This window comes from Monodelphis domestica, chromosome 3, assembly GCF_027887165.1.
Source record: "Monodelphis domestica isolate mMonDom1 chromosome 3, mMonDom1.pri, whole genome shotgun sequence".
NCBI lineage: Eukaryota > Metazoa > Chordata > Mammalia > Didelphimorphia > Didelphidae > Monodelphis > Monodelphis domestica.
In genome coordinates, this window is record NC_077229.1 from 198,504,648 (window position 1) to 198,522,292 (window position 17,645).

A 17,645-nucleotide genomic window follows, 5' to 3' on the forward strand; every position below is an offset into this window, starting at 1 on the left:
TCCAATTGATAAATGGTCAAAGGTTATGAACAGGCGGCTTTCAGAAGAAGAAATCAAAGCCATCTAGAATTATATGAAAAAGTGCTCTAAATCGCAACTCAGAGAGAAATGCAAATTATAAGACAATCCTGAAGTATCATCCAGCACCTGCTATCTTTGGCTAACATGACAGACAAGGAAAATGACAAATTTAGGTGTGATTGTGGAAAAATTGGGACACTAATGTGCACTCTTGGAGTTGTGAACTGATGCAACCATTATGGAGAGTAATTTGGAATTATGCCCAAAAGGTCATAAAATTATGGGTACCCTTTGATTAAGCGATATCATTACTAGGTCTGTATGCAAAAGAGATTTTTTTAAAAAGGAAAAGAAAAAGAACCTATCTGCACAAAAATAGTTTTATCAGCTCTTTTTGTGGTGGCAAAGAATTGGAAATTGAAGGAATGTCCATAAATTTAAAAATGACTGAACAAGGTGTAGCATATGATTGTGATAGAATACTATTGTACTATAAGAAATGATGAACAGGATGGTTTCAAAAAAACCTGAAAAAACTCATATGAACAGATGCAAAGTAAAGTGAGCAGAAGAACATTGTGGGAGAACCAGTAACAGCAGTATTGGACAGTGATCAACTCTGAAACACATGGCTATTCTCAGCAATACAACAACACAAGACAACTACAAAGGGCTTATGATGAAAAATACTACCTACCTCCAGAGAAAGAACTGATAAGCATTTAAATGCAGATAAAAATATAATTTTCTTTATTTTTCTTGGGTTTGTTTTTTTTTTTGTCTGTGCTTTCTTTGCAATATAGCCAATATGGAAATGTTTTACATGATTGATCATGTATCATCTACATCAAATTGCTTCCCTTCTCAAGAAGGAGGGAGGGAGGGGGCCGCTGGGTAGCTGGGTAGCTCAGTAGATTGAGAGCCAGGCCTAGAGATGGGAGGTCCTAAGTTCAAATCTGGCCACAGACACTTCCTAGCTGTGTGACCCTGGGCAAGTCACTTGACCCGCATTGCCTAGCCCTTACCACTCTTCTACCTTAGAGCCAATACACAGTATTGATTCTAAGATGGAAGGTAAGGGTTTAAAAAAAAAAAAAGGAGGGAGAGGAGGGAAAATAGGGAGAAAATCTGGAACTCAAACTCTTCAAAAATGTTAACAATTGTTTTTACAGGTAATTGGGAAACATTTTTTTTTAAACCTTAAGGGTCCTGAAGTAAAATCTCTAAAACATTACTCTGAACCCAAACATATTCAAAAACAAAAAACATAACAACAACTAGTCTTTTCTTAATTTCATTAACTAATTGAATTTATTATTTAATTAATTTTGTTGATTATACAAATAATAATTAATTTAATTGATTAATTAATTTAATCAGTATGGGTATTTCTCCTTCTACCAACACAAATCACAATACCTCTGCAAGGGTCCTAAAGAGTAGCTGCAGCTGAAAACTATCACTCTGCAAGCAACCTATTAAGGAGCTTCTAATTGAGCTAGACAGATTACTGGCTAAATCAATGAGCATTTATTAAATGCCTACTATATGCCAGGCACTGTGCTAAGTACTGAGGATACAAGAAGGCAAATGACAATTCCTTTCCTGAAAGAGATGATATTATACAAGAAAACATCTAATGCCCAGTGGACTTACGCGTCGGCTATGGGGGGGGGGGGGGGAGGAAAAGAAAATGATCTATGTCTTTAACGAATAATGCTTGGAAATGATCAAATAAAATATATTTATAAAAAAAAAAGAGATGATATTATAACAGAGGAGACAACATGCAAAGAAGCCATATACAGGGAAAATGGAAAGTAATTAGCAGAAGACACTAGAATAAAAGAGCTGGGAAGGCTTCCTGTCAAGGATGGGATTTTAGTTGGATTCAGGAAGGCAATAGGTGGAGTTGAGGAAGGAGACATTCCAAGAATGGGGAAAAGTGAAAGAAAATGCCTAAAACAGAGAGATAGTCTTGATTATGAAACAACCAGGCGGCTCAAAGAATCAAAGAACACCTGTGGTGGAATAAAGTATAAGAAGACTGGAAAGGCAGAAGGAGATAATAAGGCTGTGAAGGATCAGAGATTTAGATCTGGAACGGACCTCAGAGTCCATCAAGTCCAACCAACTTATTTTACAGGTGAGGAAACTGAGGCCCAGAGAAAATGAAGTTATTTATCCAAAGACCTACAGCATCAGGTATTATGGGCCCATCTTTAGTAGTTTAGGTTTGATATTGCTTCCCCCATCCTATCACCCCTGCCCCCAAAAAAGACACCTGGCGATCATTCAGTAGTTAATGAAAAAAGGGTTTATGAAGCCATAGAGGGTGAAGGCTATTCAACAAGGATAAGCACTGAGAACACTTCAAGTTAATTCCGTTGAGGGAAGCTCCCGTGAATGAATTAACCACTGTTAATTAATAATAAAACCAGCCAAGTTTTAGAGTTCCTGAAGCTCCCCATGTAGGCTCTGTCCTCCTGCTGATGTCACCAGCCTGAGCCTTTAGTCTCCTGAGCCAACCAAGAGTCAAGGATGGTCTTAATAATACCTTTTAAGGAAAAAAAAAATTAGCCTTAACTTGCATGGAAGGAGGGGCAAAGATTTTGCTCCTGCCACACTAGGTCTTCTTGATGCCGAGTCCAATGGCCCATCCATGCTGCCTCTCAGCTGAAGTCCACCACTGGGACCACAACTGCCTTTCCAGCCTGGCAGGACAGTCTTCAGCCCTTCTAGATTCTGGGGCAGCTAGGCAGCACCATGGATGGGATGCCAGGCTTGGAGTGGAAGAACCTCAGTCCAAATGGGACCTCAGACACGTCCTTAACTCCCATTGCCTAGCCCTTCCCCCTCTTCTGACTTGGAACCAATACAAAGTAGTGATTTTAAGATAGAAAGTCAAGTTTTTTTTGTTTGTTTTTTTAAAAGGCAGAAGGTAATGGCTTTTGGTTTGGGGTTGTTTTTTTTAAAGACCTAGATTCAAGTCTGTCAAGATGATCCATAGAGTAAGACTTACATGGAAGTTTTTCTCTTTATAGATTCAGAAACAAATTCAACATCATTTGGGTAAACACTAAATAAAAGCCATATTGTAATGGGGCCATTCAATTGACTGTTTTGTGTTCAGTCTAAGTTTTTATTTTAGCTGTGGAGAGTAACACCTCAGTTATCTGGAGAACAATCACCCAGAAATCTGAAGTGCCTGGAACACAGTAAAAAATGAAAACAAACAAATAAAACCTTAGAAATAAGAAAAATAGGTCTTTGAGTTGCCTGAATTGATGTCATAAATCGTGGACTTTCTTCAGAGGATTGCTCCTCAAGTCTTAACTCTGAGCCTGTTTATGCATAATTTTAACATGCTTCACCCTTTGGTTCCCAAGTCCATACAAAGTAAAAAGCAGATAAGAGGGTATTGAATATTAGGGGTAAACCAAGAAAGGAAAGTATTTTTTTTAAACCACTACACCTTCCATCTTAGGATCAATACTGTGTTTTGGTTCCAAGGCAGAAGAGTGGTAAGGGCTAGGCAATGAGGGTTAAGTGACTTGCCCAAGAAGTGTCTGAGATCAGATTTGAACCCAGGACCTCCCATCTGTAGGCCTGGCTCTCAATCCACTGAGCTACCCAGCTGCCCCCAAGGAAGGAGCCCTGACACTAGCAAAAACTTCACCGATACCCCAATAGCATGAAAGGGCAAAAAAAAAGTGTCAAGTGCTCTCAGGCCCTAGTATTCTGGAACTTCCACACCACTATCTCTTGAGAGGTTCACAATATGGTAACAGAGGGAAATATTACAAATAGAGCCAAGTACAAGAGCAGATGTTCATAATTATGACCTCAAGACATCAAGTAAAATTCTATTCGGTGCACTATGCTATTTATCCCAAATGCTTACTTTTTTTTTTAATTTATTGCTTGTGGTGAGCTTCAGTTAACTGGAAAATTAAGTTGTAGGGACAGACAGATGGCTCAGTGCATAGAGAACCAGGCCTGGAGATGGGAGGTTCTGAGTTCAAATGTGACCTCAGTTATTTCCTAGCTGTGTGACCCTGGGTAAGTCACTTAACTACAATTGCCTAGCCTTCTCTATTCTGCCTTGCAACTGATATCTATTTTATGATCCTAAGACAGAGGGTATGAGTCACTTGTTTTTTTTTTTTAAAGAAAAGGAAATGATGTTGTATGCCCTTGGGTAAATCATTTTAATCTCTCAGTAATCAAGATGACCATAAATTGCAAAGCAGATGTTGATTCAATATGGGTAGAAGGAGTATCCTCATAGGGATTTCTCCATACCTAGTTCAAACTGGATAAAGAACCAGTTGTTAAATTTTCAGTATGACCATTTACACCTTGGATATCAGTAAATGCTACAAATCAGGGCTCTATATGTTGTTTTGTTGACTACCTGGACCTAGGAAAGCAATGGAGAAAATGTTAATAATGCAGATTACTCTTAAAGTATGTCTAGTTGACCTTATTTCCTTGGAGAGCTGGTTGTTAAATATTTCACAGTATAGCCTTGACTACACTTGTCACCTAAATGAATCAAACCAAAGAAAAATTAATTCACCTCATAGGCCAGAAAAAGGATTTCTAGCTGTAAAAATAATTCTATTACTATTAACCAAATCCACTATAAAAATCCAAGTCAAGTCATTAAGATAACTGAAATAATCAAAAGACAGCTTTATAAGGATTTACATGCATGTTGTCACCCCCGTTAGACTGCAACTTCTTTGAGGTCAAGGACTATCTTTTGCCTCTTGTATACCCAGCACTTAGTACAGTGTCTGATAAAGAGAAGGCGGTTAATAAATGTTTATTAGTTGATTGTGGGACGATATGGTGTCAGGAGGGAGATACAATTTAATCAGTAAACATTTATATTGTGCCTACTGTGTGCCAGATATCTATGGAGATATAAAAGGAGCCATAAAAAAGTCTCTGCCCTCAAGGAGCTTTTCTACTGGGAGAGATCATAGGCAAATAAATATTTACAAACAAACTACATATAGGACAAGTAGTAAATAATTAGCAGAGGAAAGACACTAGAGATAAGAGCAGTTGGAGAAGGCTTCAGGTAAAAGATGGGGCTTTAATTCTGATTTAAAGGAAACCGGTGAGATTACTAGTCTGGGAGCACATCGGATTAAAGGATCAGCAAAGGACTTATAGAAGAGGTGGAACATTAACTAGATTTGAAGGATAAATAGAATTTCAACAACTGAATATTGGAGAGGTATGTCTTCCAGGTGGCAGGCACAGTATGAGCAAAGGCTCAAAGGCAAGAAAATACTAGGTCTGTTCAGAGCAATAAATAAATAAATGATCCATAGAACATAGAGGATATGCAAAGGAGACAAGGCCAGAAAAATTACATCAAAAAGTCACATTTATTTATTGCTTTGCCACTTGTAGAATGATTTCCTCAAAATAACCTGATGGTGTAAAAATGGAGATTTGAACCCTAGACTTCAATCCCCAGAAGTCCTTGGTATTTCCCAGAATTCCCTATAATCTCACCTGAGTCTCCACGTGGATGAGATCACAATTCGTATTTAACTGGAAATAATGCCTACCTCTCTCTTCTATACTCTGCTCTTCCACTGCAATGATGTAGCCAATAAGCTAAGCTCGAGTATTCTGAATTGACTAATCAGCCATAGGCACGTGGTTTCTTACTTTGTATTTTCTTTATTCTTTGATTTCTAATAATCCTTAATAAATCATAAAATATAATATTTTTATTAGAGATACTAATTTAATTTTTACAATGGGTAGGCAGCACAAAAATCTATTTCCATTTAACAGATAAAGAAACAGATTTAGAGAGGTTAAAGATCACATAGCTTGTGTAAGAGCCAGAATTCACAAAATAATCACTATTTGAACTGGAAGAAAACTTGGAGATCATCAAATCCAATCACCTCACTTTACAGAGGAAGAAACTGAGCCCAGTAGAGTGAAGAGATCTGTTCAAGTTCCCTCTGCTAGTAAGCGATGACTCTGACCGGGACTTGGACCTCAAAGCATCTTTTGATTCCAAACCCAATATCTTTCCAGCATCTAATTACTAAACAATTTAGTAAAGTTGTTTAAACTTTTTAATTGTTTTACTCAGCTTCTGCTGACCTGTCTCCAGCTAAGCCCTTGATTGAGAGCCTGGGAAATATAGATTTGATTTGCCAGCCAATTTGGACATTAGAACTTACAGAGATGAATGAGCTCTTGACAACTAGATTACTATTCAATAAATTATGATTCCCAGGTACTCAATAATAATGAAAAGACAAAGTTCAAACTCCTTGGAATGTCATTCAAGGCCTTTCAAAATCTAGTCCCAATTGATCTAGCCCCCTCTAAGCTAATAGTCCATTATTCTTGAGCACAGTCTTAACTCCAACTAGCCTAATCTCCTTATTGGCTCCAGAATAAGCCATGTGAATTCCCACTTCTATACCTCTGTTCATGCTATATGATACCCTAAGGAAGACTTCCCCTTTCCTCTCCATCTATCCAATTCCTATTCCAGAGGGCTAAGATGAGCAGGAGGCTACAGAGAGAAATGTACCACCCAAGCCTACACATCAGGGCTTTTTATGCAGATACCCAGGCCAAAAAACAAAGAAAAATGCAAGTAAAATCATGATTTGAGCAGTAAAATACGTGGGGTAGGGAAATTGAGGAGCAGGGACTTGGGGAAGGGTCAGTGCAAATAATCAAGGGTTGCCTTTTGCCCTGGGGCCCTATTCCTGCTTTTATTGCTAAATAACATGGCCCTTGCGAAAGCAATCTAGTGCATTTATTAGTCCTTCTGACTTGTAAGTAGGGAAAATAGCTTTCAGAATCACCCCTCATGAAATAACATGCTTAAGATGCTTTTAGTAAATATAGCAGCAAAAACAGGAAATCGGGCAATGTTAAAGGAAACCTCTTTCCCCTAGGAGTCAGCTTCCATCTGTCATGTCCCACTGCCCACACTGCCGCTAGGCACATGTATGCCCTGCTATAAATAAGGCATTCTGCCAGGAGGCTCCGGCCAGCAGTGCTTTTGCTGAGAAGGAATAGGTAGAGAAGCACGTTACAAAATCTGGAACCTTCATTTTCTGTGCACGTAGCTTACTTGCTTCTAGTCCATTTGGGGAGGTGGTAGAGACTGTGCCACCAAGTTTGTGTGCTTTCATTTTTCCTTCATGGTGAAGCTATTATTTCTGCCCTCGGGGGTGTCAGTGCTCCATTCCCAGTCGGCAGTCTCCCGGCTTTATATCTTGGAAGTGAAGCAGCAAATACTGGAGGAAGGCGAAGAACTCCCCCAAAGATGAGCCCATCAAGACCATCCACCTCACTGCCTTCTTGGGCTACAAAACCAGCATGATCTACAGCCTTGTGGAAGTGGATACGCTTGACTCTAAGGTGACTAAGGAAGAAGTGGTCAGGGTGGTCACCCTTGTGGATGGCTCCCTTTGGCCTGCCTCAAGGAAGATTATCCCCTCCCCCTCCTGAGTAACTTTACCTACCCAACATTCCTGACAGAGCATAGTTGCGCCAGGTTTGCATCTGCATACGTTCTGTATGTCAATAAAAGTCAAGGCTTTGGGTTTGAGAAAGGAGAATCGAGAGAGAATGGGGGGAGAACTGAGAAGAGACCAAGGAAGGAAGAAGTGGGGAACAGAGCAGGCAAGTGAGGAGCCCTTTTGGTAAAAGAAGCATTATGTCCTAGCAAAGAGGGACTTGAAATTTATTGCAGCCACCTCCAAATTTAGTCATGGCCTCTTTTAGACTATGGAAGAAAAGAAAGCTTTTATGGGATCACTCAAGGAGGACCCTGTTGCTAAAGAAAAGACTGCTTAATGTTTCCAAGCCAACTGGGAGCTGGCAGACTCTCAATAAAATTGAAGTTATTTTGAAAATAAAACAAAATAGAATTGAAATTTCTTATTCATGGTATTTGTTATTGTTCTATTGTTTTTCAATTGTGTCTTCATTTGGGGATTTCTTGGCAAAGATGCCAGAGCAGTTAGCAGTTACCTTCCCCAGCTCATTTTACAGATAAGTAAACCAAGACAAATAGGGCTAAGTGACTTATCCAGGGTCCCATAACTACAAAGTATCTGAGACCAGATTTGAACTCAGGAAGAATTTTTCTGACTCCAAGCTCAGCACTCTATCCACTGTGCCAACTAGCTACCCTTATTCTATTTTATTTTTTAAGTTTATTTAATTAATTAATTTAGAATATTTTTCCATGGTTACACGAATCATGTTCTTTCCCTCCCATAGCCAATGAGCAATTCCACTGGGTTTTACATGTGTCATTGATCAAGACCTATTTCCACATTATTGACATTTGTATTAGGGTGATTGTTTAGAGTCTACATCCCCAGTCATATCCCCATCAAACCATGTAATCAAGTAGTTGTTTTTCTTCTGTACTTCTACTTCCACAGTTCTTCCTTTGAATATAGATAATGTTCTTTCTCATAAGTTCCTCAGAATTGTCCTAGATCATTGCATTGCTGCTAGGATAGAAATCCATTACATTCAATTGTGCCACAGTGTTATCTGTCTCTGTGTATAATGTTCTCCTGGTTCTGCTCTTTTCACTCTGCATCAATTCCTGGAGGTTGTTCCAGTTCAAATGGAATTCCTCCAGTTCTTTATTCCTTTTAACACAATAGGATTCCATCACCAACAGATACTACAATTTATTCAACCATTCCCCAGTCGAAGGGCATCCCCTCATTTTCCAATTTTTTGCCACATAGCTATGAATATTTTTGTACAAGTCTTTTTTCTTATTATCTCTTTGGGGTATAAACCCAGCAGTGGTATGGCTGGATCACAGGGCAGGCAGTCTTTTAGTGCCCTTTGGGCATAGTTCCAAATTGCCTTCCAGAATGGTTGGATCAATTCACAACTCCACCAGCAATGCATTAGTATCCCAATTTTGCCACATCCCCTCCAACATTTATTACTTTCCTTTGCTGTTATATTAGCCATTCTGTTAGGTGTGAGGTGGTACCTCAAAGTTGTTTTGACTTGCATTTCTCTGATTATAAGATATTTAGAACACTTTTTCATATGTTTATTGATAGTTTTGATTTATCTGAAAATTGCATAGTCATGTCCCTTGCCCATTTATCATTTAGGGAATTGCTTTATTTTTTGTACAATTGATTTAGCTCCTTATAAATCTGAGTAATTAAACCTTTGTCAGAGATTTTTGTTATAAAGGGTTTTTTTTCCCAATTTGTTGCTTCCCTTCAAATTTTGGTTATATTGGTTTTGTTTGTACAAAACCTTTTTAATTTAATATAATAAAAATTATTCATTTTATATTTTATAATATTCTCTATCTCTTTTTTGGTCTTAAAATCTTTCCTTTCCTATAGATCTGACAAATATTCTATGTTCACCTAATTTACTTAGTTTCCTTCTTTATATTTAAGTCATTCACCCATTCTGAATTTATCTTGGTATAGGGTATAAGATGTTGATCTAAACTTAATCTCTTCCATACTGTTTTCCAATTTTACCAGCAGTTTTTGTCAAATAGTGGGGTTTTGTCCCAAAAGCTGGGATCTTTGCTACCCTTATTTTATTGCTATTGGCACAGCAATTAAAATAACTTATACTTCTATCATATATTTCAGGTACTTTCCACACAATTCTCCTATAAGATAAGTGGTAGAGAGATTATTATCCCTATTTCACAGATAAAGAAATTGAAGTTCAACTTGATGCATCAAGGTTGGTATTTGAACCAAGATCTGATTCCAAATTCAGTGTTTTCTTCCATTAAATGATGACACCATACTAATATGTAAAGTTACATACTTCCACTACTCATCCCTGGTATTAAAGGTTGAGTCTACAAATAACCAGTTTAGGAAGGTAAAATCTATTTCTACAAGTGAGCTAATCCTTAAATGTGAAATACAAGAAAATTCCTCACTTTTTAGAAGAGGTAGGAGATCAGAGATGTAGAATGTCAAATGCAACCAGCAGTGTATTGAGTGATTCTGTTTTACTTTTTCTTTATTACAAGAAAAAGCTCAACTGGAGGGGATGGAAGGGAAGGATAGCCAGAAATGCAATGATATAAAATACAAAGGGGCCAATAAAACTTACTCTTTTAAAAAAGCAGCCAAGCAACTGTCTGTATAACTACCATTCTACTACCTTATTCTATTCCAGTCTTCCCTATGAGACCAAATCCTTTTCTCTGAACCTTCCCTACCCCTATAAACCTCTTACTTGGCTTGTGTTTCATTTATACTCAAGATCCTGCTTTTTTTCTGCCAGTTAATCTGATAAACTAAACCTTTAATTTCAAAACCTCCTGCATAGAATCATAAAATCTCAAGCAGTTATCTAGTTCAATCTCTAACCAAAGCAAGACTCTCCTCGACAATACACCTGGAAAGGGGAAGTCCAACAATCTCTGCTTAAATACCAACAGTACCTGGGAATTCACTGCCTCCAAATCAATCAGCAAATATTCACCATGTACCATCCCGAGTGCTAGGCATTAGGGATACAAAGGAAGAGATGACACTGTCCCTGTCATTGTTCCTAAATATATACATACATACACACACACAAATATATATACATATATATCTCATCAAATGCAAAATGTTCATGTAGTGTTCTCTCTGGGAATTACCTCCCTAATTCATACTCAGAATGATGTGGCCAGTCCCCATAGCAGTGTCTACTACCCCCAGATGCAAAATACTCTCTGGGACCACATTTCTAAAACTAGAGCTCTAAATCCCTGCAGGCACCTTAACATTTACTAGTCAGTCATCTAGTAGACACAATTAGCTCAAAGTAAAGGCATGTATTAAGATGGCAAACCTCCAAACATCCCCTCCCCTATAAACTTGGAACAAGATACAATTATACACAGCATCAGGTGAAAGGAGGAGAACACATATAGAGTAGTAGGGAGGCTCACACGTAGGGAATACATGAAGCCAAGCAACGTTCATCTTCAGCACTGCAGAGTCTGGATATTCTTTCTCTTCTCCTGGGATCCTCACAGTTGCTTGGGCAAGCTACTCAGTTGGGCTGCTTTGACCTGTTCTTCAGCTACCAAGGTTAATTTTCTCTTGAACCCAAAGTTATTGCTATTTTTTACCCCCAGGGGCATATATTCCTTGGAACACCTCTACTGATTCTCTTAAGCCTGTGCTCATATGGATACCAACTGGGTAACTCCAATGCAAAAAACATGGTGGGAGAGAAGGAAATTGACCCTCCCTCCTACTCACACACTGCTCTCTGGTAGAGGGTAACAACAAAGGGACATTTCCCCTTCATGAGAGGGTGCTTCCTTCATACCTTCTTCCTGACAACTGTGTCTCCAGAGCCAGCAAACTAGCTTTTTAAAGGTAACTAGGGCATGGCTGGACTTCAGTAGGTCAATGGCAAGCTGCTCTTATCATTCCATCTGGTTTGATTAAAGACTTGTTTACACCTTGAAGTTTAAATTCTTCTTTTACACTTAGCTTAAAACCTCAAAACTTCCTTGTCTCTGTTATCTACCCCTCACTTATTGTGAGTAAATTCTACTGGGTTTCGATGGGAAAGGAGGAGAGAAATTGATGTGATCAGCTTGCCCTGAAGAAATCTCCATACACATACATAAAAAGTACCAGGTAATTTGGGTGACCAGATGAAGTACTAATAGTTGGGTGGGAGGAGAGAGAGATCATGAAAGGTTTCATGTATAAGATGGTACTTGAGCACACAACCACAGAAGAGGTCATGCATTCTAGGGATGGAGAACAACTACAGAACAGAGGTATTGACAGGAAATGGGGACCTGCCTAGGAGTGGAAAAGCCAGAAGACTAATTTGGTTGGATTGTAGAGGCTGTGAAGGGTAGTAAAGAATAATAAGATTAGAAAGGTAAGTTGGAACCACATTCATAAATTACATTAAATGTCAAGCAGAAGAGTTTGTACTTAATCCTAGAGGTACTACAAGACTAGCTATGTGATAGAGTAGATAGTGTGCTAGATTTGAAGACAGAAAGGCCTGAGTGAAAATCCTGACTCAAATATTTACTAATTTTCTGATCCCAGAAAGTTCACTTATCCTCTTATAGCTTTAGTTTCACTATCTATAAAATTGGGGAAATGATTGCAACTACCTCCCAGAGTTGTTGTAAGGATCAGATAAAAATAATATGTACATCACTTTGTAAATCTTAAAAGCACTTTATAAAGGCTGGTTTATTATTATTATTATTATTATAAGGAAGAGACTGGAATTTATTGATTTAGAGGAATGGCATACTTAGACCTGTGATTTAGGGAAATCACTTTGGCAGCTATATGGAGGATGGATTAGAGAGAGGAGAGACTTGAAAAGGAAGATCATTTTTTAATTCAAAAATGTTTTATTTTCCCAATACTTGTAATAATAATTTTCAACATACATTTTCCAAAATTATAAGATCCAAACTGTCTCCCTCCCTTCCTTCCCTCCCCCTACTCTGAGATGAAAAGCAATTGGATCTAGGTCATACATGTATTATCATGCAAAACACTTCCATATTGGTCATTGTTATGAGAGCACACTCACACAAAACCAAAAACCCAAAATAAAACCAGAAATAAACTGATGTGAAAGATAATATGCTTTCATCTACATCTGACTACAACAGTCCTTCCTCTGGAAATGAATAGCACTCCCCATCATAAATCCTTTAGATTTGTCCCAGATCATTGCATTGCTGAGAGCAGCCAAATTTTCACAGTTGGTCATCCCATACTATTGTTATTACTGTGTAACAATGTTCTCCCAGTTCTGCTTATTTCACTTTGCATCAGTTAATGTAGAACTTTCCAGATTTTTTTGAAATCCTGCTCCTTTTCATTTTTTATAGAACAACAGTATTCCATCACCAGCATATACCACAATTTTTTCAGCCATTCCCCAATTGATGGACATCCCCCAATTTCCAAAAAGAAAGCTCATTTAGAAAGCAATGGCAATAGTCCAAGCAAGAGTTGAAAAAGATCTAAACTAGGATGGTGGCCATATATGTGCTGAGAAGGGACAGGTATGAGAGATATTGTATGGTTAACACCAATTCTTGCTGACAATCAAGTAGATAGATAGAATAAAGGAGAATAAGGAAGTGAAGATGGCTCTGAGGTTCTAAACTTGCTGACTAAAAGGATGGTGGTACCCTGAACAAAATAAGAGGAGTTCAGAAAAAAGGGCAGATTTGGAGGTGGGAAGAAAGGGAACTAAGTTCTGTTTTGAACTTGATATCAGGGAAAACAAGATGAATTCAAGATGTCTGTGGGGCATTCCATTGGAAATGTCCAATATTCCACTGGAAATGAAGGACTAAAATTCATGAGATAGATTAGAACTTCACACATATAAACCTGTGAATCTCTCCAAAGAAATGATAATTAAACTCCTAGTTTATAATATCCCCAAATAGGAGTGTAGAGAGAAAAGAATGGGAACCCAGGACAGAACCCTAGTGTCTTAGGATACACCCACAATTTGGGGCTACGATATGCATGCTGATACTGCAAAAGAAGATCAGAGAGGTAGGAGAACCAAAAGAGAACAGTGTCCAAAAGCAGTTCAAACCATTTTTTGGACATCTCTAGTTTTGAGTTTTTTCTCATGTTGAGCTAAATCTGTCTTCCTATCACTTCTACCCATTGGTTTGATCTTGCCTTTTATGCCACATAAAATTAGCTATTTTGCTTATATGTGAATTCTTTGGCTACAGTAATCCATAAAACAAAAGAAAATGATATATTGTCTTTCTGGCCCCCTTTTGTTTTACCAGTGAAGCAGTCAAGTAACAAACCGTAGAAGCAGCTAAGATGCTAAGAATGACAAGGATTTTTGATTCTATAAACATTCACATTAGTGTTGGTACTTTAAATATGAGGTCTTTCTCCCCTCCCAAAAAAACATCAGAGTTGGTATACCACACCAGGAACTGAAACAGGTCAATATTGACATTCTTGCTATAAGTGAGACCATGAGAAGGTCCAATGAAATTAAAGAAAGACAGCACCTTGGCTGTCCTTAGAAAAGTAAATAAAGAAGGGGACAGAACTGATTTCATCATTCACTTTAAGGCAACCAGAACCATTATTCCATGGGACACTTGATCATCCTGACTTGCAGGGATCAAGATAAGAATAACCCAAAAGATCACTATAAAGACAACTGCAGTGTAGGAATCAATGGTGCTCAGAAGGACCATTAATGGGGTGGAGCAACCAGTTTTTTTCCCCTAGAGAGCAGACTTTTAGAAGGTGCTGACAGCATCTGCAGTCCTTCAGCAGCATAAAAACAATGGACCTTAGCACCTAGTTAACAAGAATAATTAAAAATAGGAAGCTACCAGATGGCCTGCTTCCTCCCCCTAGGGGCTACACCCCAGTAAGCTGCTCTCCAGCCAACCTTGCCCTTCCCCCACATCCCCAGCAGCAGGCTCACATATCCCAGTCTCTTCTCTTCTCATATGAATTTCTCTTTTAAAAAACTGTTTGGGGGGGGGGGGCAGCTGGGTAGCTCAGTGAATTGAGAGCCAGGCCTAGAGATGGGAGGTCCTAGGTTCAAATCTGGCCTCAGACACTTCCCAGCTATGTGACCCTGGGCAAGTCACTTAACCCCCATTGCCTAGCCCTTATCACTCTTCTGCCTTGGAACCAATACACAGTATTGACTCCAAAATGGAAGGTAAGGGTTTCAAAAATAAATAAACAAACGAATGAATGAATGAATGAATAAATGAAAATAAAAATAAAAAACTGTTTGGGACTCAAATTTCATGTTACTTGCCCCAGACACAAAAATTACTAACTATTGCTCTGATACTCAGGAACTGCAATGAAGGTAATGGGGTGGGGGAAGAAGAAAGAATGTAGTAAAAAATACAGTTTAGGATTAAGAAATAATAGATGTCTGACCTCAGACACTTCCCAGCTGTGTGACCCTGGGCAAGTCACTTGACCCCCATTACCACTCTTCTGCCTTGGAGCCAATACACAGTGTTGATTCCAAGACAGAAGGTAAAGGTTTAAAAAAATTACTAAATAAATAAATAAAATTAGTTTAGAGAGAAGGTAGCAATGTGCTTTAGCAGATGATATTTCTCATCTAGGAATTCCCTATATCAATAAATCACAGGTCTAATCCAAATATCAACCTCATCATCAAAACAATGAATCCACTGAAAAGAGTGGCTCTACATAAACTCTTGTCATTTTTTCCAGGTTCAATATGGGCTATTTAATGAAAAATAAGAAAAATGGACATGAGAATTTACTATAACTAGATCTCATATATATATTTAAAAACTATGATTATCAAAATTTATCTCCGGCTAGATTAAAAAATGTAAAAATAGATGAGTGAGATTAGATAAGGAAAATCAAAAGCAAGAAAGCCATTTTGTTTAAGAAATGCATTTCAAGAACCAGAACCAATTTAGTAAAAGACATGTTTATGCCATGATCTTATACCATATACCACAATCAATTCTAAATAAATGAAAGCTCCAAACATCAAAAGTTTTCACTAAAAGTGACAAAAACGGAAATTTGGCTTTAACCTCTATGAATCTGTTACTAGATATGAGAAAGCAGAAATTATTAAGAATGAGACCGAGAAATTCAATTATATAAAATTAAAAGCCTTTCATACAAAATCAGTGCTGACAGAATTAGAAAAAAGATTCAAATTGGGAAAAAAATCTTTGCAAAAAACATAAATATAGAGAATCTGTAAAAGTAATAGACAAGCCATCAAAGGATATAAACAATGACTTCAGTAAATGATAAACAACTATCAATAACCAAATGAATTTTTAAAGTCCCTAATAATTATAGAAATGCAAATTAAAACAACTGATGTATTCTCACACCCATCAAATTGGGAAAAAAAAGGAAAGTTCAGAGACTTTAAATAGACACATTATAATTACTACTGATAAAGTTGTGGATTGGTCCTAATATTGTGGAGGGAACATAATTAAGAAAGAAAAATTTCTAAACTGCTCTTAATCTTTGAGCCAGAGATCCTACTAGTGGGTAGCATCAAGGACTGTGATGATGAACCTACGACACACGCATAGCCATTTTTGATGACACACAGCCACATGCAGGCTCAGCCCACCTTGGGTCCCAGGAGTCACCTAGGGAGAGGGCTGCTCCACATGCTGGCCATGGGAGTCGGGGTAGGGGGCAAGCAGCAGGCAGGGCATGCCAGGCAGCTGGAGAGAGTGGGGCTCCTGTGTGGGTGGGGAAGAGGAGTGTGAGGGCAGGCAGGCTGGTGTACAGATGGCAGAGGAGGGGCCAGCTGGCTGGGGAGGGGCGGGGCCAGGCCAGGCCAGTGAAAGACTGGGCGGGGCTCCAGCCCATATGCAATGGAAAAGTGCCTGGAACCAATTACCAGATACTTTTAGCACCCTGAAAAATATAGCAATGGTTTTACTCACAATTTTTCCCTTTACATGCTTTTGTGAGACTTTATTCTCAGTGTTAAATAATATCAAAACCAACAAAAGAAATAGATTGACAGATGAAGTTAGTAGGGCTTTCTTGGGCTTGAAGTGTACAAAATACCAACCTTCAATTGAAGATTTAGTCAATGAAATTCAGCAACAAAAAAGTCACTAAGAGGCAGGTTACTTAAAGAATTCCCCCTCCCCCTCACTTATCTTAGTTCCCAGCACCCCACATAAGTTAAATATTATCAAGACCAACAAAAGAAACCTACTAAATGATGAACAAAGAAGTCACTAAGCAGGTAAGTTAAATAATTAGTTTTTTGGTTTGTTAAATGCAGTTATATATTATAATAATACATTTTTGTTATTTAAACTATAAATATCGCAAAATTAGGGTTTTTTCTCAAAGTGACACACCACCAGAGTTATGTTCATTTTTTTGGTGAATTTTGACACACCAAGTTCAAAAGGTTGCCCATCACTGATCTAGGAAGTCAGTGATAACAAGAAAAAACATTAAAAATTTTCATAACAACATTATTTTTAATATCCAACACCTGATAACAAAATGTTTACCTAAGGATTAGAAAATGGCAGAATGAATTATAGTTTTTTAATATATTGTATTGAATGTATTTATGAATGTGTTGAATTAAAATATGAAGTATTACACTGAAATATGACAAATTCTAAGGCTTGATAAATATAAAAATTTCAGAGAAATATGGGAAGACTTTTATAAAGTAATGATGCAAAGCCAATGGATAGATGTTCAAAGGTATGAACCATTTTCTTTTCTTTTTTTTTCTTTTTAATTAAAGGGGGCTTCTAGGTGATTCAATGCATTGAGATCCAGGCCTGGAGATCGTAAGGACCTAAGTTAAAATCTGGACAAAGACACTTTCTAGCTGTGTGACCCTGGGCAAGTCACTTAATCCCTATTGCCTAGCCCTTACTGCTCTATTGCCTTAGAACAAATACACAGTAGTGATTCTAAGATGGAAGGTAAGAGTTATTAAAATTTTTTAATAAAAAATTATAATTACTAGAACAATCTCCAGGAAGTGATGTAGAGTGAAAGGAGCAGAAACAGGAGAACATTGTA